The sequence below is a fragment of the Phalangium opilio genome, unplaced genomic scaffold, assembly GCF_054372755.1.
Source record: "Phalangium opilio isolate 3A_F unplaced genomic scaffold, DU_Popi_V2 ptg000003l_1, whole genome shotgun sequence".
Taxonomy (NCBI): domain Eukaryota; kingdom Metazoa; phylum Arthropoda; class Arachnida; order Opiliones; family Phalangiidae; genus Phalangium; species Phalangium opilio.
In genome coordinates, this window is record NW_028324145.1 from 5,344,226 (window position 1) to 5,367,600 (window position 23,375).

General features: G+C 38.9%; 1 protein-coding gene across 6 annotated transcripts in view; it reads right to left on the reverse strand.

The window, feature by feature from the left end:
- The window catches only part of LOC149717266 (IDLSRF-like peptide), a 221,626-nt gene that overhangs the window by 152,957 nt on the left and 45,294 nt on the right, over positions 1 to 23,375 (reverse strand). For 5 of the 6 annotated variants that reach the window (XM_089837424.1, XM_089837420.1, XM_089837417.1 and 2 more), the window contains one exon: positions 6,584 to 6,721. The exons of the other annotated variant lie outside the window; for it this stretch is intronic. The gene's annotated coding sequence lies outside the window, so the exon portion shown is untranslated. The remainder of the gene's footprint in view (positions 1 to 6,583; positions 6,722 to 23,375) is intronic. 6 annotated transcript variants of the gene reach the window in all.

The window sequence follows — 23,375 nt, forward strand, 5'->3', positions numbered from 1 at the left end:
TAGTCCATACAACTTTTTCACTTAACTAGATCAATCAAAAAAAGATGACCAATCAATTTCATTTTGACCAATAATTTTGGTGATTCAGCTCGCTAATCTAACTTATATTCACGCACTAAGCAACTAGCTACGTTGTATCATCTAAAAAGATATTTAAAAAGTAATACACCCAACTCAAGAACAGGAAGGCGTTGAAAAGGAGCAGATTTGTACGCTCTTTTTACTCTAACAACCGTATGTCATAACTCCCACAACGGGAGATAGGGAAATTGTGGGAAAAAATTGGATACAGCTTATCACGAACTCGCACTACGAAACACCCTCTCGTAAGAATCTTGATAAGTAAAAAAGTCTCCGTTTGCTGCAGTTACGCAATCAGTACGATATCGTTTTAAAAATAGTACATTTAGGGTGGAATTCCAAAATGTCGCACGCAAAGCAATTTCGTACAGGCGAAGGCAGGGCGTCGTGCGCAAACGTCCTGCCTTCGCCGGTACTAAATTGCGTTGCGTCCGACGTTTAGGAATTCCACCTTTAGTGTTGGAGAGAGGGCGCTAAATAGTAGCTCAATATACAAACAGTAACCCACTTGACGAAGAAGGAAGCAATTTAACCTATTTCGAACCACTTTGTTCCACTGTGGGAGGAGTCTAGGCTCGAGGTGTAGAATACTAGATCACCCCACAATCCGACTCCATTTCAACTCCTCCCTGTCCATAATAATGTCCCTTAATTACAAAATTGGTTATACAGCTTCCTTTGCAAAGCGTTTTGGGCTGAACTTTGATGATTAGTCAGTCTGTTCAGACTTTTACTTTCACGGACCTAAATATACCTTAATGTAAATCATTGCCGCCCTAGCCCACAGAGCCTCAAATATTTAATAGGTCAAAGGTTACAGTTCCGCTTCTTTAAATAAATATATATATATATATATATACAACCCCTGGAACAGTCTCAAGACGATGACGACGCTAGACTGTCATCCATATTAATAAATGAATTAAAACACATTAATTTATCTTCATTGGGACCGAATGAGACTGAGAAATCCTAAGGAATACTACTGGAGTTAATAGCGGGAACAACAAGAATTTCAACTTAGCTGGCGACGTCAACAGAAGGATTGAGGACCAAGAGAACCCATTAATTTTGAAGGAAGGTGGAACAGTTTGGGGTCTTCTCCGAGAGAAACAACAACCCAGACCAGAAGTGGATAATAGAAGAAGGATGACACTATGTATCCTCTCCTCTTATGTAACATGATTCTTCCAGACTTCCCCATTTTGTTTGCTCTCCTGCTCATCAGATGGCATCGCACAGCGTGGTGACTTCTATAACTGCTTGGTACTAAATCATCAGCAATCAACCCACACACCTTGATTGTCTTGACGTGGGACAAAATTCCATAATCGCATACGCCTTGGAAAATAGTTAAGTGCTAATAGAGTAATGATGAAGGAACTATTTATCACGTATGTGATTCGGTTTGGTAACCATGCATCAAATGAAGTGATTTTGAGAATCATCTTACAATTACGCCGCTTTGTGGTACACTTCTCTCGAAGAAAAGTATCATATTCTTCTGCCCCAGACATATAAATAAAGAGTAAAAATGGCGGGAAAGGATAAGAGTATAGAGAGATGCGGGTTTAAGGTTGGCGACATCGAAACAAATCGTTGCTAAAGACTTTTCCAATAAACGTAATTTATATCGAAAACCTCTCTCTCCTTCCTCCCTTCGCAAACCTTTTTCTTTTATGTGTTCAGTGTTTCGAGATAGTGTTGGGAAATCAATGTCAGCTGGTCTTGCCTCGATACAATCCGATTCGAGCTAAGCCTTATAGTTTCCTAACAAGGGGTCGTAATAAAGTGTACTGTTCCAATAAATTATCGCTGATTTTAGTGGGATTGTCATTAGGAATGGATCGTTTCGGGACCGAGATGGCTTGGAATTACACCCACACATGCACTGATGGGACGTGATTGGAGGGTTGAGAAACAAGTGGGTTTGAAGATACTTTGATCAAATAATGATACAACTTTTAACCTTATACTTCATTAACACCCACGATATTCCCTTGCCACTTAAATGCCCGAAGCTAATTTGATTTCAAGTTTTGCGTGGTACGGATTGCGGCAATTAGTCTTAGCAAAGCAGAAATGTTAACTTGCTTTAAAAGCGTGAGAGATTTTTCATGAACTCTGTAACTTGAAACTAAAATTGTAATACAGAGGCTAAGTCTTCTGAAGCGCCAAGAATTAGGAGAGAAAACGTTAACGTTAAATTAGAAGTATATAATACTTTTCTTCGAGAGAAGTGTACCCACCACAAAGCGGGGTAATTGCAACATGATTCTTCCCAACATGATTTTACATTTGCACCACCGTTACTAAACCGAATCACATACGCGATAAATAGTTCCCTCATCATTACTCTATTAGCGCTTAACTATTTGCCAAGGCGCATGAGCTTGTGGATTTTGGTCCCTCGTCAAGACAATCTAGGTTTGTGGGGTGATTGCTGAGGATTTAGTACCAAACAGTTATAGAATTTACCCTAGCACGGAGCGATACCCATCTGAAGTTTGATGAGCAGGAGAGCAAACAAAAGGCTGCGCCTGGCAAGAATCATGTAACATAACTTTTAAAAGGATACAGAGTGTCATCCTTCTTCTATTATCCCCTTCTGATTAAATGCATTTTTTTCTTGTTTAAAATAACTTTAAAACATAACTAAGCCTTGTCAAATGTTTCAAGATTAAAACAACCAGTCGACCGTCGTTGGTTCTTCAATATAAATCTTTATCACTTTATCCCTGCAGGTCTGACCTTAATTTTAGCCGAGACGAAAGCGACATCAAGAACATTTTATAAATTCCAATGAACGAAGGAAGGAAGGAAGATAAAAACAAAAATTTGTTGTAAGGACAAAGTTTTAAATTCGTTTGGTCACCACCGCGAGAAAACCCGGGGTTGTTAGCTTAATGCGCCCATTATTCTTGTCTCAACGCTTGACGGTGTCCATCCGAGTGTGTATGTCTTTATAAAATCGGAAACTTCCAATTTGCATTTTGTCAACCCACTCTTCCTCTCTTTTTAGAAAAGCTATTTTAGCGTACGTACAATAGTTCCAGACAAGGCTTACCACGGTAGTAAAGGACCTTTTCGATAGAAACCTCGAGAAACTTTATCCTCAACCTAAACAAGGTAAAATATCGAAACGTAGCTAAGCCTGGCGTGATCTCGCGCTACTATTTAATGAAGCGACAAATTCTCAAACTTAAAGAGCAAACTCATCATGAATTCCTTCTAAGCCTTTGAATTAACCACCAGAGTATTTCGGGAGAACGCAAACGGGGGTTTGTTTTGAATCCCGACATTTGTATGTTTTTGCAGACGACAGACAATACAGTGATAGAACCGCAATTCCAAGAGTAACACAAATTAAACAAATACGTTACCTTACTGAACCACAAACCAAACTAGTTTAATAGGCGTGTATACTTTTAATCCATTGGAGATAGCCAAGGCTTAAAGGAATAGTTGAACCTAAAACCCACGTCTAGAATCTTTGTGTATTAACTATTGAATTGGGAATTATTGGGAGTTTCAGTGCAAATTGGGCTCCCCCTATAAGGGTCCTCGGCAAGGATGCGATAAGTCAGGTTTGATGACGTGATTAATGAGCGAAGAAATAAGGATCACCCAAGAGGAGGAGGTGATGGGGTCAAGTCACCACCAGCGGACGAGGGGCAATTGGCCACTATATTGGGTAAGGAATCGCCAACATGTGTCGTATTCCTTCAAATTTGTCGCCCAGAAGCTTGACTTACAAAAATGCGCCACACTCCAGCTGACTTATACATCGAGTAACGTTGATACATTACATAATTATTATGTTAGAAATTAACGTTTTATATATTCATATGTCGTCTGCTACAATGACGTGCTTTTATACATTCTCGAGGGTTCCAATTGAGTGGTTAGTCTAGGTCAAATCAGAAAACAAAGCCGGTGAAAATCGAACTTCCGGTACGAATCGATGACTTTTTAAAATTCAAATTTCATAAATTTATTATTATTACAAGATAACTTCTGCAGCGATTAGTCCGCGGTTTTCTTTACTAGATTTTTTTTAAGATTTAGGCCTAGACTATCCCTTTAAGATGGGGAGTTATTTGCTTACGGTTATTTGGGGATTCGATAAATATAAACAGAGCGGGACAATTACGAAAGTCGTCCTCTCACTTTCAGTTTGGGGATATCGGTTCGTAGTTGAAGCCTCTTGTCTTCCCCGCCATCCAACTCTCATTTTAATGAGGGATCTATTCTGAAAAGCTATGCAAATTTACTGCATCTTAAGCCTTGTCTTTGATATTTATGGAAAAGCTCCTACATCTACCCACTCACACTTCAATTTAGAAGGACGCACCATCATGGATCTTACAAATGCTTCATATAGGGGATAGGAAAACAGGTCACATTGGGGCTAACTAAAGACGCAACAAAAAGGGAGGGTTTAGAATTTAGTATATCAAGGTCAAACAAAATTTCACAATGCTACGGTTTCAAATCTAGGTGTGGGTCGAACCCAAGGCGCTCTCATAAACAATGAGTTTAGTTTCTAGAATTTCAAGGACATTCAAAATTTCACAAGAAGGTTTAAACCGCGAAACCTCAACTCTTTGTGGACCAAAAACTAGGAGACTTTGGAATTTAGTAGATAAAGTTCAGGGAAAAATTAACAACAATGTTTTAAACCAGGGATAGATTTAATTTTAGAAGTAGGAATGGAGAACGGTTAGTATTTACTTCAGTCCGACTCAGTATAGAGCGTAACGAAAAGTTTAAATTATCTTATTGGCTCACTTTAACTACGTTTTGATGACGTTGCTGACGGAGACGGCGAAAAATACCTAATTCTATTTTACCTCTGTCGCTATGACCCGCCTCTTCTTTCATACCCTTCCGTTCCGTAGAAGAGGGGTCTTTGACGCGCGCCCAGATTACTCTGTTCTCCATTCCCACTCCTAAAATTAAATCTATCCCTGTTTAAACCTAAGCGTGTGTGTGCTGACACAAATGAGGATCTATATTTATTGTGGTATATCAAGGTCAGCGAAAAGCATTGTTCAAAGAAAGGCCCACCACGTTCAATACGCTCCTGTCGCAGAAAATTACTGCTTAACTCGTCCTCTTTAACAAAACACTAAGTCCGTGCTTCCTCCAGATTTCAACTTTTAATTTCTCGCCATTTCATTCATCTCTTTTTTTTTCGCCTGCATTTCAGAGGAATATGCAAATTTATAAAAGATAAATTTTCGCAAAAACATTTTTCTTTTAATTCCGATGATGATGGCTGGTAATTTAAATACGTGCGTGAGGACCCTTGAAATATTCACGCCCATAAAACTGTGTTTCTATGTAAAATGACAAGTTTTAACGAGTATAGAATTAAAATAAATTATAGGAATCGTATTTTGAAATCAACTTCAAAGAAACGTTGCTTAAACAATCCTGTACCAAAACATGAAACAGAATGTGTAACTAATGGTAATTTAAATTTATACTTGAGGGCATTTGAAATATTAGTATAAAATATTAATTTTTACTAGGCCTAGTGAAAAATAAATGAAGGATTCGGGATTTAATGGTAGAAATTTTTACAACCCCTTTATAACCGGGCGGCTCACCAGAGGGAGCACTGTCATTTTTTTTAAACCTTTTTCAAAATGGCGGCATGGAAGTATCGTGTGCTTGCTATTGGGTTAAAGACGAAAATTGATTGGTACGTCGATCCAAAGACGTTAAATAGGGCTTCCCAAGCTACCCATCCACCAAAGTTTGACATTTCTAACGTCTTTGTTGACCACATAACAATCAATGCTCCGTTTTAAGAAACATAAAACACAAGGTCGTCAAACACAAGACCCCCAATGGAAATAATCGCACTTCGTTATCAAGAAAATTGGCTTACGCTTAAAAGTAACGTTGGCTACTTAAACAAACATGAAACAGAATACTTAACCTAATCTGAAACAACCTGTCAGTCCACGCCAAAAAAAAAACCTAATTCAGCGAGTGCTCACTAAGTCCCTAAATACTTTAACAGAGTATTCGTATAGAAATGTCTTTACAATTAATATAAATACAAGTTAACTTCACAGGTCCTTAAAAGGATTTCAACTAAAGGTACACGGAAGGTAACAACCATTTTCCCATAGGAAACCCCAATATATATTTTTACGCAAAAGTGGATTAGGGATTTTCTAAATAGGGCGGAACTAGAAAATACACACACCACTGTCTTTCCGGTGGCTTGTCGCTTATCCAAAGACACGCGACGCGTTTTTTAGAGAAATGGGATCTTTCCTTCCTAATTTTTTGTTATCTCATTCTTGTATTATTTTTAATCCACTTCCGCAAAGGAATGAACACTTGTTTTTATTATACATTTTCATTTGACACGCTTTCGCCCTAGGCCCCTACATCTTTATTGTTAAGTGTCCGATCTCTTTGCGAAGGGAGACAACAGACGGACGGAAGTTGTGTGGAATTAAGATATTCAGATGGTACTCACCGGAAATAAGCGTTGACCTTTTTTCTCCATTCACGGGAACTACCGGAACACTCCCAGCCAGGTTTTTTTCCAAACAGAATAAGCACTCGAAATTGGTGTATATATTATATAATCTTCGCCCTATTTTCATATTTTTCCCTAGAAAAATAATAACCTCATTAGTGAAATTGAATACTTGACAAAAGGAGGCTTAACGTAAAATTCAATTATTAAATAATTAATTAAATAAATAAAGAGCAAAGGCTTAAGGATTAACTAATACAGTCCTTGTTTAACCATGGATATGTATAAATACTAAGTTACTAACGAATTATGGATTCCCATCTGTTACGCTCCAAGAGGCATTTAGCTTAGGCGGCCGTACAGCAGAGAAAAAAAGATAACGAGTAACACCGCATCCCCTCACGTTGTTATTAGAACTAAGAAACCACGTGAAATTGACGTAGCTAGTGACCTATGCCGGGATTTAAGCGACCCGAATGTAAGAAAGGTCTCTTTACATGTTCTGAACGAGTAAACCTAGTATCGATGATTGTGCTAATACGTCAATGGCCAATGAGAAGCGAGGAAGGAGGAGAGAGCAGCTTAACAATGTTTTAAGCCCTTCCCCATATCTTCAATCAGATAATAGTACCTGGTCTAGGGCTTCTTAAAGATTCCAAGTAGATCTATGTATTCCTGGTTTGACTTATTCCCAAAAACAATATCTCCAATACTATATTTTTAATCATGTGTAGGTGTTTTTAAAACTGAAAAAATATAGACATATATATTTCTATTTGTATACAGTTATAAAATTTATGATAGAACTTTCATTCGTATTGTAAAAACAATAAAAGAAAAACATTTTACGATGCAAAGAAATAAAAATTGGATCCTATTTTGGGCGCCCTTCAGAATTACGTAAAAGGGGGAAGCAACAAACCCAAAGCCGGCAAAAGCACTCGAAAAAGATTGTTTTTGCCACGAATAAGCATAAAGTGAATTCTATAGGGTCAAACGTAAAAAAAAGGTTATATCAACGCGTAGGCGAATAGACATAAACTTCGGGCAAAAATTGAACCAATAAAAATAGGAGAAAAACAAGGTCCGAGAGCAATAACCGAGGATGTGGCTTGCTTCAATCTTCATTGAAAATCACACGGATTTTTCAATCCATTTATGGCACCTAGTTTGTATCTTATGCCATTTTCTCATTATTAGTAAGTAATGAACTTACGTTACGTCCCGCCTTTATAAGATATCAAACAAAACATAAGAGTGAGATCAAAAGTTTATAATAAAAACAAAAAGTATATTATACTTCGTTCAGTTTTACAGATTTTGGATGTAGACACCATATACAACGAGAAGCAAACTACCCTCCCCTCAATCTCGAAACGAATTAACCAACAATCAGAGAAGAGGTTTTGGAGGTCAAAGGTTAATGGATACTCTAGCATAAACTTCTACTATAGGAGCTTATTCACACACGTGTGTTCCCTGTGCTACGGCCGTGAAGGTAATCATATGCAGGGCGGGGTCGACACAATTCTGAGAGGTAAAGTGGCTTCCTCATACTACACACGTACGGCGCAAGCTAGAACGAAGTATACTTTATGTTTATACCTATAGACTTTGGGTGTTTCTGATAACTCTACCATAAGTGGATGCTCTTCGCGCGATTTTGAGTGTAGTTTTTTACGGATGACCCCATAAATTTGATTAAAAAACGCAAAATATCATGCTAACTTAATTAAGTGGTCATCCTTAAAACACTATCAAATCATAGCTCGAAAACAGTGGCCCGGACGACAAAATGGAGATAGAAGTTACATTTTCGACTCAAAATCGCCCAAAGAACATCCCCTTAATTTATACCCGATTTATCAGAAACACCCTGTATATATGAAAACTAAACTAAAAAAGAAACACGTTTGAAATTAATCAAGGTAAAGGTATCGAGATATATTTTCCTGTGAAAGCAAAACACTTCAAGAAGGCGGGGGAAAAGAAAAAAAAAGATCTTAACAGCAAAATAAGGAAAAGAAAATTTGGAGAGGGTATTGGTTACCATAGGAACGTCAACTCTCACTCTGGAAAGAAGGCACTTTCGCCGAGCTGTACCGTTCCGTACCATGCATATTTGTTTAAGGCTAAACTACAGGCTGCATGGTCTATACCCAAAAACGTAGAATTACAGTCCAGGAGAAACGGAACGGCGATTACGAGAAAACGGAGGGAACCGCCGGAAGAGCTCGGAGGCCTTTCTACGGACTAACTTCCGGTGGTAGAGAGGGGTTCGGAGACCCGGTAACCAAAAAGAAGCGGGGAAAAAGCGTCGCAATAACTTAAAAAGGGCGCCCACCAATCTATAGTTTTCCCACCAACCAAGTCGTTATTACAATAAAAACCTTCCTCCAAACTTACAAAAGGGGGTACGTATATACGCCATCCAGGACAAAATTACTGTCAAGAGAGCGAGAGCAACCTCTCCTACGGAATAACAATTACTTCCCTTCCTCCATAGACTTTATGAAGTACTGACGCTATCAGGCCTTTGATCAAGCTATCAAAAGTTTTATTACGGTTTTGTGTAGGCAGGGCGTAGAAGTCAAATTTTTACCTCTCCGAGTGACTTATGTAGTAGGTTATCGATAAATAGCTATATCATTACATATTCACGTTAAAAAGTGGGAGACGTAATATTTTGGTTTTCCCAAACTGATGCGTTTCGGTTTACACTTTTGTGTATCGAAGACCAAGCTTTAAGATAAAGAAATCGAACCCGATCCCCTTCAACCAATCCCGTAGGGGTAAGGTGGGTTCCATTTAGCAGAAGCCAACTAAAACCTCGTTTTTAAGACCAATTAAATGCTAATTATATTGTAACAAGAGCTCATTTGTTTTTCTAATATCTTTCGTTATATACTTAGAAAAAGGCCGTTCTTTAAGGATTACGTTACCTGAACTTTTCCATTTGATTAAACGCTACCGGTCGGACTAACCTCGGACAAGCATAAACCCTAATCAAGAAGCGATATCTAGTTCATTAGGGAGAAGGTATAAGATGAGTAAGTATTTCGCGCGCCATAGTCCCAGTCCCCCTTTCAAAATACAAGGGGGGACATAAAAGGAGGCCGGGTTATTTCCCCTCTCCTCAGTCGGAAAATACGTAATTTTCGTCATTCGCGTCGGGTAACATGAGTTTTCAAGAACCAATGAGATGATGGTTGTAGTTTAGAGGCGGGGATTAACTCCGGACCTACGTTTGGATGGAGATAAAGCTGGAAATGTGGCGAATTTATACCTTCTCCCTAATAAACTAGATGTCACTTCTTGCCCTAACCTACCAAGGAAAATCATACTACAAAAAAATTCCAACAGAACTTCTTTCCTTAAATTAAGCATTGAAATCACGGATACAGGGGATATCATATTTCACTTAACCGGTAGCTAGTCATAAACTAAAAAAAAAAAAAAAAACCCAAAATTTTAGTACAGAGGTTGCGTAACCAAGTACTTTGACAAATTGACTAATTACTGTTTAAGATTCCAAGAAGAGGGTTAAACCCGCACCACGCTTTCAGTGACCGCAAGAATCTCTGGGAAGGGTGGGGTAACGACCGCGCGAGTCTCTACTCTCTCCCTCGTATTTGCTCGCCTCATTAATCCCAAAAGCAATAAATAATTGTAGAACCTATCGTCTCCCACCCTTTGCTCAATTCTCGCTCGTGTTCAAAAAGGTGTTGGCCACTATAATAGAGCTCCTGGTTCATTAATCGTTCAGCTTGATTAAGGCGTTATGGACTATTCCATTAAATACTGTAAGATCAGGAGAGCGAGGACGCCCTCTCAGGTTAGTTCCCTCGCGCTCGCGCTAACCAAGAGGCAACGCCCGACTTCACTACACGCGAGACGATAGACAACTCGCGCTGCCTCTAGCGGTGCATGCTTCTTGGCACCAGAGAAATAACCCAAGAACGTGACCTCCCCAGTCCCTGTGATGTTTGCTTATCTTCTGAAATTAATAAAATGGTCTATACCTTTTTTGATAGGAAGAGGAAACTAAAAGAAAAGGTTCTAACTTCTTAGAGAGCAGGGGTCACTAGAGGTCACAGTTCGAGATTAATAGGCGCAATAAAATAGTTTAAAATATGTTCATGACCGATAAAAAAGGTTGTTAAGAAGTACGTCACGCACGCCATTTCAACCTAATTACACCATGGATATGTATAAATACTACGCATTATGGATTCCCATCTCTTACCTTCAACGGGACATTTCGCTAAGGCGCCCGTTCAGCAGAGAAAAAAATGTCCCCCCCCAAACCTTGTGAAGGAGAGAGAAAAATCATATTTTCTCTCTTGCGCATGGGCCAAATTTCAAACCCACCACTCAGGATTCTCGGGAGAGCTATAGCTCCTTTTCCCCAAGAGACCTACAGTTACTTCCGAATCAACTTAGATCCACATCACATTCACATATTTGTGTACCGCATGCTTGGTGGCCAGCTTTTTGTCTTAGTAGGGAATCCATAACACCTAGTAGTATTCATACATATCCATGATTAAACCCAAATACAAATTTTCGGCATTTGTTCCTTAAACTCCATAATATTATTTTGGAAAAAAATCAATAACTTTGGGCTAGGGGAAAATTTTTATGAATAATTTGGAGGTGTACATTACGATAATTCTTTCGTTACAAGAAAGGACCCGCAGCCTCGATCCTTTCCCTCGAGCTTCCATGCAGCATTTGAGGAGAAAAGGGGCTTTAATTATCAGGCAAGGTACCTGAAAGTTTTCCCTTCGTTTTGTAGCTAAATTCGTTTCCAGGTCCATCTTTGCCTATAGCTAGCACGGTCCTGAATTCATTAAGAATGCAAATCAACTCGTATACCACCAAGCAGCCTCCGGGTCTAGGCCTAGATGCTTCAATATATATATTGCATCCCCATCCCATTTCACTGTCTCAAGACCAAACAAAGGGGAATTCGAAAGAAAACTGTGGCATCATCATCACCACCACCACGCACGAGATACCAGCTCGAGCGCGAGGTAACTTCTTAAACATCTATTAGTCGACGTTTTATGGTACGAGAAAATAGAACCAATGAACCGAAAGATGGTTAAAAGGGGGAGGGGGAATCTACTGCATTAATTAATTATTACTATTTTCTCAGACACTGTATAAAGAGTTGGATTTACATGGTATCAGGAATACATACTTGCTTTATGGGAATTATTGCGAAGCCATTTTCTCAACGTATCTAGACGAATTTTGTAGACAAGAGCTAGCTAGCTAAACTAACAACTATGTATGACGAACTTTACCTCGCGAAAAATCGATCTCGCTAACTATTGCACCTTCTTGCGCACCTGACCTCGTGATGCTACCATCCAAGGAAATCGTAGTTAGAAAGGCGTCAAAGTTGTGAGGCGTGACAGATAGTAAGTTCTCTAACCCCGGCCACAAAACCCGCATAGAGAAGTAAAATGGTATCAAGATAAGGCAAGAAGAAATATTTAGTTTATTAGGGAGAAGGTACATAAGATGCCTAAGTATTCGCGCGCCATAGTCCCAGTCCCCCTTTCAAAATACAAGAAGGGACGTAAAAGGAGGCCGGGCTATTTCGCCTCTGCTCAGTCGGAAAATACGTAATTTTCGTCATTCGCGTCGCGCTGACGTGAGTTTTTCAAGAACCAATGAGATGCTGGTTGTAACTTAAGGGCGGGTATTAACTCCGGACCTACGTTTGGACTGGAGATAAAGCTTGAAATGTGGCGAATTTATTCCATCTCTCTAATAAACTATAGATATCACTTTTTGGTTAAGCCAACTTATGGACGACAGGGTTTGAGGGAATGCGACACATATTGTCAGCGATCCCAGCAACCCTATAGGTGCCGACGGTCCCACACTCGACCACAGCAAACCCTTCCGTCACCTCCCAAGCAAATCACGTCATGAAACTGACTAATCGCGCAACTACCAAGAACGCTTGCTTATAGGAAACCAATTTGTATTGGAACCCTTTGGAAAAATGGCCTACAAGTTAACGGGTTTTAGACAACATCTAACGTCAGTCACATGGCCCTTCAACCTGTAAGCAGACAACCTCCAAGAAAAATCTATACCAGCATCTTCTCTGTCAAGTTTAGTCCATAAACTTCCGCCTAAATTGAAAGATATTCGAGATATATATTTGTAAAACTTAAGCAATGCTTGCCCAAGACAACGGCGTTGCATAATTGTTCATAATATTGTTAAAACTTTAATAAGACAATAGGGGGTTAAAAGTTCACGGAAACTAATCGAAGGAGCTTATAGATACGCTGGTGGGGGAGACGGGGGTCAAAACGTGTCTTATTAATTACGCTTCGTTAAACCCCAAACATTAGCCAGCCTTACCCCCATCTTCTTCAATTAAACTTTCCAGAAGTTTGCCCTCATTTTCCCAGCGTCTTTACGGGAATCCCCATGCATGCACGCTCTATTTCCATAATTATGGGTTCAGCTCAAAACCGCAGACGATCGGCGTATATACGTCTGTCTTATCGGCAAAGATCAATGAAACCCCTAACAACTACCTTCTGTTATTCAACATTCAATTATAAATAAGGCAGATTAATCCGAGGTTATTAACTTACTATACAATTTCTGGTTTATAATTCATGCTCCGGATAAAAACCGAAAGAGCCAGTGCCCAAGGTGTCAACAAGAAGTGATATCTAGTTTATTAGGGAGAAGGTGTAAGATGCCTAAGTATTGGCGTGCCATATAGTCCCAGTCCCCCTTTCAAAATTCAAGGAGGCTTAAAAGGAGGCCGGGCTATTTCGCCTCTCCTCAGACGGAAAATACGTAACTTTTGTCATTCGCGTCGCGCTGACGTGAGTTTTCAAGAACCAATGGGATGCTGGTTGTAATTTAGAGGCGGGGATTAACTCCGGACCTACGTTTGGACTGGAGATAAAGCTGGAAATGTGGCGAATTTATATCTTCTCCCTAATAAACTAGATATCACTTCTTGGTGTCACGCAATGCGGTAATACTCGTTTGGAATGATGGAATACCCTTGACCCTTGTAAGAACACCTCGCAACAAAGGTTGAAATTAATTTGTTTCAAGTACTTTGGGCGGAAATATCATTTCCAATTATCCACTTATCGACCTTTCTACTAAAACTTGTACAGATATTTCGCTAAGTTTGTTATAATTCTAGGAATTCCAAGGTTTAAAAAAGGGGTTGGACAGCAGCCATTTTGAAACATTTTTAAAGACATGCTTAAAAAATATATTTTTTGATCTTTACCTCACTGCTAGAAGCCTATATTTGCCAAATTTACAGCCAATTTTACAAAAAAGGCTTAAGAAGACATATTTTGAAAATAAATTCATGTACCGTTATGTCAAAAATAGATGTGAGTTAAATAGATTTAGCTATAGTAATTTTACGCAATTTAGTACAGTTTATCGACCCCTTAAATAAATTTATTCCTAACTTGATAATCGCGTGTTCAAAATGGCGAGAAATAAAGCACCACTTTAATAAAATGAATAAGATTAATTCAATCATACGCTTGAAAGATCCACTAATTGTAAAAGTAAATTTAGCAATTCGTGGACATTAATCCAATCGATAGGCACAAACACCGTCCTTAAAGGGAGGGTGAAAAGGAAAATCAAACAGATTTTTTTATAGATTATTCTTACCAATTATAAGACCAATCTGCATGGTGAAACATCAAGAAGTGATATCAAGTTTACTAGGAAGAAGGTATAAATTCGAAACATTTCTAGCTTTATTTCCATGCAGTCCAGACGTAGGTCCCAAGTTAATCCTCGCCTCTAAATTACAACCAGAATCTCATTGGTTCTTGAACACTCACGTCAGCGCGACGAGAATGACGAAAATTACGTATTTTCCGACTGAGGAGAGGCGAAATAGCCCGGCCTCCTTTTACGTCCCCCTTGTATTTTGAAAGGGGGACTGGGACTATAGCGCGCGAATACTTAGACATCTTATAGTTTCTCCCTAATAAACTAGATATCCCTTCTTGGAAACATCTAGGAAATAACACAGAATGATTTTAAAATTCACGAGATTTCATGGATAATTTGAAATTTTCACCTATGACCAATCACGTAACGCCCTACCTTGTCCTAATCGGAATTTTGATAATAAGAAGGTAGGGCGTTACGCGATTGGTCGAAGGTGCAAATTTCACATCTATATGAAATTTCAAACTAATTTGAATTTTAAAATCATTCCGAGTAAAGGTATTTCCTGGATGTTTCACTATGCAAATTGGTCTTATAATTAGTAGAAGAATCGACAATAATTTTATATGAAATGGAAATTTAAGAAGCCGCGTCTAATCGTACAAGAAAATTTGCTTTTCAGTGGTAGTGACGTGACTGACGTCAAAGGTTTAGTGGGGAGGGGCAACGATCAAACCGGATATTGGAATTAGCCAATTGGGAAATGTACAAGAGGGAGTCTCTGAAAATATAGTAGCACAATAATTCGCTAAGACTAAGCTCGTGACTAGGAACCTAAAGACCGGATATGACGTCATAAGTTCGAGAACAGAGTGGCCAGGGCCGGAAATAAGAAAAATTTCTTATAGGACATGTGTCCAGTGATACCCCCTTTGACTGGAAAATTTATAGGACATTATCCACTGTGTGTCGCGTCTTCATAGTTCAGCTATCAAAACTTCGGAAAAATTTACTGGTCAACCATCCAGTGATCCCTTAGTTTTTTAAAAAATTTATGGGACATTTTAAAATTTTATTGGACAACGTCTAGTGCCCTGTACTTATTTCCGGCCCTGGAACAGACCAAATAGTTCTTTAAAAAAAATTATAAGAATTTCGTCTGCTATAACTTAACCTCCTTTAATTTCAATCTTTTATCGTGCAGGTTCTAAGCCTTTGTTGCTAGCAATACGCATTTAAATTTGTAACACCTAAAAGATACTTAAACACGTACTGTAGCAATTTTTCCAATACTTATACAAGAACAAACAAAATGAAAAATCACCTCGTTCCTTTCAGTCAAACTTTCATAGTCCAATAACAAAATTCTAATCTCCAGTAAAAATCTAATTAAAAAATACAAGCATGCATGGTGCAGCATGCAGTCAAGAGATTAGGCTTAGTGACGTGTATTGATTCTCGGTTAAGTGTTTACGATGGCAAGGCACGCGTCAAAAAGAGGTTTCTATATACTTCGCTGGAAAATATACACCAACAAAACCTGTCAGACAAAATTTGTTCCTCTTTATATTTTACAAAGAAAAACAAAACACGTTACGGTGTGTGTCAACCACGCTATTGAAATTAAAAAGCAATTATGGTCGTGTCTCCAATCACCTTAAGAGGAAGTCCATAATAGTTTACCATAGAAGGAATGCTACTAGCTTTCCTTCTAGTATCTCAGATATTATTAGAATTCACGGAAAACTTAGGATGAAACAGCCTATACGATAAGATGATCAGGACAAGGACAGTGTTTTTGAAAGATTTAATCAATGAGAAAAGATGATGGGCAACCTGCGGCACTGAAACTCTCTCAATGTACCTTGCTCGTGCACGCCCTTACCCTTCTGTAGACGATTGTTAAGTGCTGCCGCGTAGCGCCATTGTATTTGTACGAGAACTAGCTTCTTTTTAAGATACATGGGACATCCTGGACGTTACCTACCCAAACGCTAAGCATGGTGTGGGGACTTCGTTGACGTAGATGGGGGTACAGACTGCAACGTTAAGGGTATACAAGCCCCACTCCATCCATCTCTCCTTCAAGATTTAACAATGAAATTTCATTGACAAAGGCTTAGAGGTTCTGTACCATGGATATATTAATAACTAGCGTTACTGGATTGTTTAATGAGCGTGAAACTCGGCCATCGTTTTTTCCCTCCATAACTGTTAGCGCCGACTAGTGTGCAAGGGTCAAACTCAGGACCGGAAGTACCACGTCAGGACAAACAGTAGCCTTTTTCGGTCGTCACTCATTGACTATTTCGCGATGACGTACTTATATTTATTCAAGCCAAGTCGTCAATAGCAGACAGCTACAAATAACTGCCAACAAACGACGACCGAAATAGAATGCTGTTATTTCCTGACGCAGTACTTCCGGTTTTGTCCAAAGCACGATGGAACGTAGGAGTGGTGAATCCTCTAACGCTCGTTATTAGTACATCCATGATTTTACCAACTTTCTCTCTACACCATCCCTGTCACTTTTAAGCCTTTGATGAGCTATGTCTCTCAAGGAACCATGCATGCACCTTTAATCATTTTAGTTTCGGCTTTAACTCTGTAGGTTCTGCTGCTCTAATCAAGATGATACACAAAGGGTTAAAAATATAGGCCTATACATTCCCGCCAGTTTTACGATTCCACAGGGGTTCTGGCGCTCTTTTTAAGAGGGTTTTTCTCAGCCTATAAAACCTGGCCTTTTCTCTTTCTTTCGTATTTCCGCCACGTCAATTACGAGAAGGAAGATAATTTTTACGTCGTCAAATTCTTGTGGAAAGACTTTATTTCTTGGAGAGAAAAAGAGCCCGGAGCAAAGGTACGTCAGACCCACTTTTCGGGTTAAAGGACCCTCGAGGATTTGAGCGCGTAGGAGAGAGGAAAATGTGGTAAAAGAAGAACATTTTTTACTGCTACTGGTACTGCAGCAGGAAAATTATAATGATTGGAATTGCAATTACTTTTATGGAGAAATAGGTAGTCAGATTCAACTATAGGAGTTGCTTTTATTTTTTCACGCGCTATTTATCAATTGTTTAATATCCTAATTTTTTTAATCAGAAAAGGGTATTAAGAATAAAACTAAATTAAATTGGACAAGTAGTATCACCTGAAGGATATTTTCCCCTGGGTTTACTAGTAGATTGATCTTATCGCTAGCGAAGAACCCAACGAATTAACTGCCTTACTTCTAGGCCTTAATAATGTTTAGAAACACGTATAGTCCAATATCCATCCAAAGAAAAAATGCTAGAAAGGCCCTAAGTTAAATTAACCTGTAGAATTCTAGATGGGTAAAAACAACTTACTTTCCTTAAGGCAGAAATACTATCTTTTTCTCTAGAGAGGCAAGGTCATTGGGTCACGACCGGGTTAATGAATCATTCACACTGCGAGGCTACCGAGTTAGCGCGCTCCGCAACCCAGCTTTTATCATCTGACCCACATTCTTCCCAAGATCCCCCCCCCAGTAAGAAATCCTCTTTCTTCTCCATTCCTTTTATAATCTTAGTCGATAGGGTTAAGCTCAACTACCGCTTTCGATGTCCAGGCGCTCCATTTTGGTAGCAGTTATACTGCGCCGTCGAAGGTCCATCTTAACAACATTACAAGTCCCGGGTCAGTCTGGGAAATAGGAATATTATTTTTAAACTAATCCGTGGGACCAGTGACCTCCATAGTGTCCAAAGTAATAAGATGGTCATTAGTTTTCAAATAGATTTGCAATTAATAAACTGGTCCCGAGTACTAGTAACTCCCACTCCTTGAATTTAAAAATTGGTTCAAGCAATTAATAAACAGGTTTTGAACCAAGGGAAGTAAGCTATTTCAAAGACCGGACCCCTGGACAAGTGTTCATCTAGCCTTGGTCACTATAGAAGGTCCAGCCACCAGGGAAACTTTCAAAAACGCTTCGCAAAAAGACAAGATATCGACTAGAACTACACTAAACCAGAAACCATCCTTCTCTCTTCTCAAATATTTAATTTCGGCATCGTGAATTAATCAGAACAAATCTATCTACTTCACAAATTAAATTCTTAAATTTTAATATTATTTTAGAATCTAGGAAATCTATAGGGAATGCGACCATCTATCTCTTGTACCCTGTACCCCAAAAAATTATACATTTGCATAAAATCGAGACCAAAATAGAACCATCAGAATATATTAGAAATTGAATAAAAGAGACACGTGCCATCAAGAGAGTTCATACCACAGCGAGAATGCAATGGAATTAGCTATTCAACTCAACCGTGTTACAAACGAGTTCTGTAAACATTTCTAAAAGACTACCACTCCATATTCGCCATTAATTTTAAAAATTTCCGGGGTTTGGGGTTATTTTTAACCGCCTGTAAAACTATCCCATGTCATAGAACAGGGTTCGTACAACTTCTGGAAAACCGATTTCCCTGGGTTTCTCCAGGTTTCCCCCCCCCCTATATTTCCCCGAGTTTTCCAGGTTTTTCCCCCATATATTTCCCTGAGTTTTCCTGGTTTATTCCCCCCATATATTTCCCGGAGGTTTTCCAGGTTTCCCCCCCATACATTTCCCCGAGTTTTTCCAGGTTTCCCCCCCCAATATATTTCCCCGAGTTTTTCCAGGTTCCCCCCCCCAATATATTTCCCCGAGTTTTTCCAGGTTTCCCCCCCCCCAATATATTTCCCCGAGTTTTTCCAGGTTTCCCCCCCCTCCCAATATATTTCCCCGAGTTTTTCCAGGTTTCCCCCCCCCCCAATATATTTCCCCGAGTTTTTCCAAGTTTCCCCCTCCCCAATATATTTCCCCGAATTTTTCCAGGTTTCCCCCCATATATTTCCCCGAGTTTTTCAGGCTTTTTCCCCACATACGGAGTAATAACAACGGGAGTGGTTTTTTTATAGTTGAAGCAACCCCTTCAGAGCAAACTTACTCAAACCTCACAATTTACCCGAATTATACCAAAAATTCGAAAAAAAAAACCCTTAATTTTCTAGGTGTTTTTGTCAACTATTTATTTCCCTGAGTTGTCCAGGTTTTCCAGGTTTGTATGAACCCTGTAGAACTTTATACCCATCCCATTTTTGAACTCAAAAGCGAGCTTTTAATGGAATAGCGTATACTTCCTCCATACGCAAACGGAATACTAAAATTCGCTTTATAAAACTTTAAAAACGAGGTGACGGTTGTTATTTCTAACAATTTCTATATCAGAAAACTAATGACAAATTAATGGATTTTAAAGATTCATTCGCTTGAAGCGCGGCGGCACAAAACTCTAAAATGTCCGCGGGGTCAAAGACTCGACTCCGAGCCGGATAACTTTACAACAAATGGAGCAATCGGGCCTTGGTGGTTTATACCTACAGTATATTTATTTATCATTTTAATTATTTAAAACGCCAGAGAAGCAATATATTACCAAGAAGTAAGATACTTCTAAAAATAATCCTCCAGTTAGCCAGTCGGGAAATTTTTATTATTCGGGCGCCATTTTAAAAGATGGTGGAATATCAAGGCCCAACAGCGATAAGGCCCGTCTATGGGATATTGGGAACCAGTATACTAAATATGAGTGACATCCATTGAAACGAGTAATCAACGTTATTCCATAAATACGGGTTTTTACATTTCTGGTGGCCATTTTTCAAGATGGCGTCGGATTGGAAAAGTCTTTCTTAGCGCGTACTAACTACTTAAGAATAACGTATTTGCAAATTTTCAGCCTTGGATGATTATTATTCAGTCAGTACTTAGTAGATTATATTTCGCCTGTATGAAAGCTTTTCCATGAAAAGCAAAGTGCAGCGGGTAAAACATTTCTACAGGCGCTCGTAGGATTAACATTGACGAGTTTACCCCTGGACGTCGGCTCCAGGTACATACAATAATAAAAATGACAAAAATAACAAATAGCTTATTAAGGGATTTCCTGTTCAGATAAGTGTGGTTTAGGAGTGAGTCCCCCATATTAACTTACAATTAGTGTATATTTTTAAATTGCATCAATTTGATTAATCAGAAATTTTTAAACGTTTTAAAAGCTCACTTTTAAAAATTTACTCAGTGTTAATATTCTCCTCGTGTTTTTATGCTTTTTTGTCAGAATTTTTGTTTTGCGAGTTTTCTACGTAGAGGTTCTGTACGTTACCTCTTGAAATAATTTATTTTTACATTTGGCTATTCCTGGCCGAAACGAGTGAAAAATAAGAAGCTAATAAAATTAAACCTGACCAGAGAGTTACGAAAAAGGCCTTGGGGAATTTACCTGGTACGAAAATATGTTCTACTTCGATGGATTCTAACCAAATTAACGAATAGTTGTTTCGAAACTTTTTACGTGAATTTATTAATTTCTTACAAAAATGTTTTTAGATGATCTACCATATTGACCTTAAAGCAATTGTAATGGTCAGTCGCGTCGTGAAGGTATTAGATTTCAAAACTTTCTTCGTTAACTGAGATAATTGAGGTCATAGGTCACCGCGTACAATCTACTTAAAAACATTGTAAGAATAAATAAGCAAAGTCATTTTTACAATGTCGCTTATAATTGAATTTATCGCAATATCTACTTCAAAACAATTTCGCAATTAAAGCTACCAGGGATAGATTTAATTTTAGAAGTAGTTATGGAGAACAGAGCAATCTGGGCGCGCGTCAAAATCCCGGACCAACGTATTTTTCGCCGTCCCCTTCAGCAACGTCATCAAAACGTAGTTTAAGTGAGCCAATAAGATAATTTAAACTTTTCCTTACTTGTTGGAGGGAGGGGCTCTATGAGTCGGACTGAAGTAAATACTAAGCGTTCTCCATTCCTACTTCTAAAATTAAATCTTTTTCAAAAACTATCGGATGAATTTCGCTTCAGTTTACATGTCCGCGTATTTCGTAAAATTATTTAATATTTCATTTCGATAAATAATCAATTGAATAATAATAATAATAATAATCTAAGCTTGGTCTAGGAAGGGATGTCCACACTAAGTCAACTCGCGACTTATTTACAGGTGGGCCCCTTTACAGTGCATAGAGGGGTGGTGGCTAGCCCCTATGCCACAGCTAACCTACAGCGCCCTATACTAACTATTACCGTTAACCTCTGCAAGTTTTTGAATTCAACCCTCTTTAAGAAGAAAAATATATTTTTTATAAATGAATTTATGCGTAAAACCCAGATTAAACCAGAACGAAGAAGAAGAATTTCCCTTTCATCTACCTGTTTGCCATTAAAGAATTCCCCAGACGATTGGAGCTAACAACGTTAGTAAAGACAACTAGGAAAAGGGGAGAGAGGGTGAAAGAGGAAAAAAACCTTCATCCCAGAGGCGTCGCAAAGATGAGGCGATGCATGGATGGGAAATTTCCAGGTAGAAGGGAGGAGGAGGTGAGCTAAGGCTACACACGAAGTGAATCAAGGAAATTTCCGTTTATTTTCTCATTTTCAAGTACCCGCTCTTCCTACCAAGCAATCTAGTTCAAAATGAAACGATGAATGAAGCGGACGACGGAAGGCAAGAATAGACAACACGAAACAAGATAAGCAAGTCGGATTATGGCTCCCAACTTAAAATATTACTGTTCTAGTTACTATCAATCACTAAATAAAACAGGAATGCATACAGATAATAAGAATCATTGTGCAGTTATCCATTTTCTCAACGCATCTATATAGTCGGAATTTGTGGGAAAATACTGCAATGTATGAATGAGGTTTAAATGACAATTCCAATAACAACTTTCAGTGAAACAAAAACCAACACACAGATGTGAGGCAACCCTCTTAAGTTATTTACTTCGCGCTAAGAGGATAGCGCGACCATGATCCAAGCAGAAGACCCTATGCTAATTAGTCGACGGGTTTAGACAAAGTCAAGAAAGTGAAACCAACAAAACACCTCCTTAAAGCTTGGAACGGACATAAGACAAATTCCTGCCACCACAACCACCGTGCCTTAATAAATGTTCTAAAATTTATAAAACTTAAAGCAGCTTGCGAACAGCCTAAATACTCCTCCCTGTTTCAAAAGGGATTCACTGTATGTGAAAAGAAACCAAAATATTCATTCATTCATTCATTGTCTATTAGGGGACCGCTGAGGTCTGGTGATTTTGAGGCCGCACGATAAGAACGCCTCTCTGAAACGGCAATGCCCATCTCACGATAGGGACGTCTGAAACCCACTGCGATACCCATCTCGTTGACGAAAAGGTAGCTAATAAACCCCGTCCTACCAGCCACAGTAATTCAACACAAACCCGAAACCGTTCTAACCTCCAAAGATTAAAAAATATACCCCAATTCTTCCCATTCACAATCAAAACTCGAACGAGGCTCTCTTTAGTTTATCAGGAGAAGCGGTATAAAAAACATTTTATCATTGAAGAGAAGACGAGTTCAGTTTGTTCCTACATATAGCAAAAAAGGGATTAGGTCACTTAGGAGTGGTATTCGCCAAAGTATGTAGTCAGCCAGTCAGCCTCCACTTTTTCCCATCGGGGATCAGGTAAAGAAAATATACAACCATGCACTACAAACTACACCCATACGTATAACTGTTTCGTCTAGTCAAGAAGCGATATCTAGTTTAATAGGGAGAAGGTATAAGATGCCTAAGTATTCGCGCGCCATAGTCCCAGTCCCCCTTTCAAAATACAAGGGGGGACGTACAGGAGGCGCCGGGCTATTTCGCCTCTCCTCAGTCGGAAAATACGTAATTTTCGTCATTCGCGTCGCGCTGACGTGAGTTTTCAAGAACCAATGAGATGCTGGTTGTAATTTAGAGGCGGGGTTTTAACTCCAGACCTACGTTTGGACTGGAGATAAAGCTGGAAATGTGGCGAATTTATACCTACTCCCTAATAAACTAGATATCACTTCTTGGTATAGAATCGAGTTGGAAGAAAATAAATGGTTTGCCCTGATCAGCGATCCATGTAAAGAGGCGTGGGAAAAAATAAGAGAGAAGAAAAACAAACATATTGTTTGCTCCTACAAAATATACGGTTCCAATATTTGGACATATCTTAATTAGAAAACGACAAAATTTGAATTTC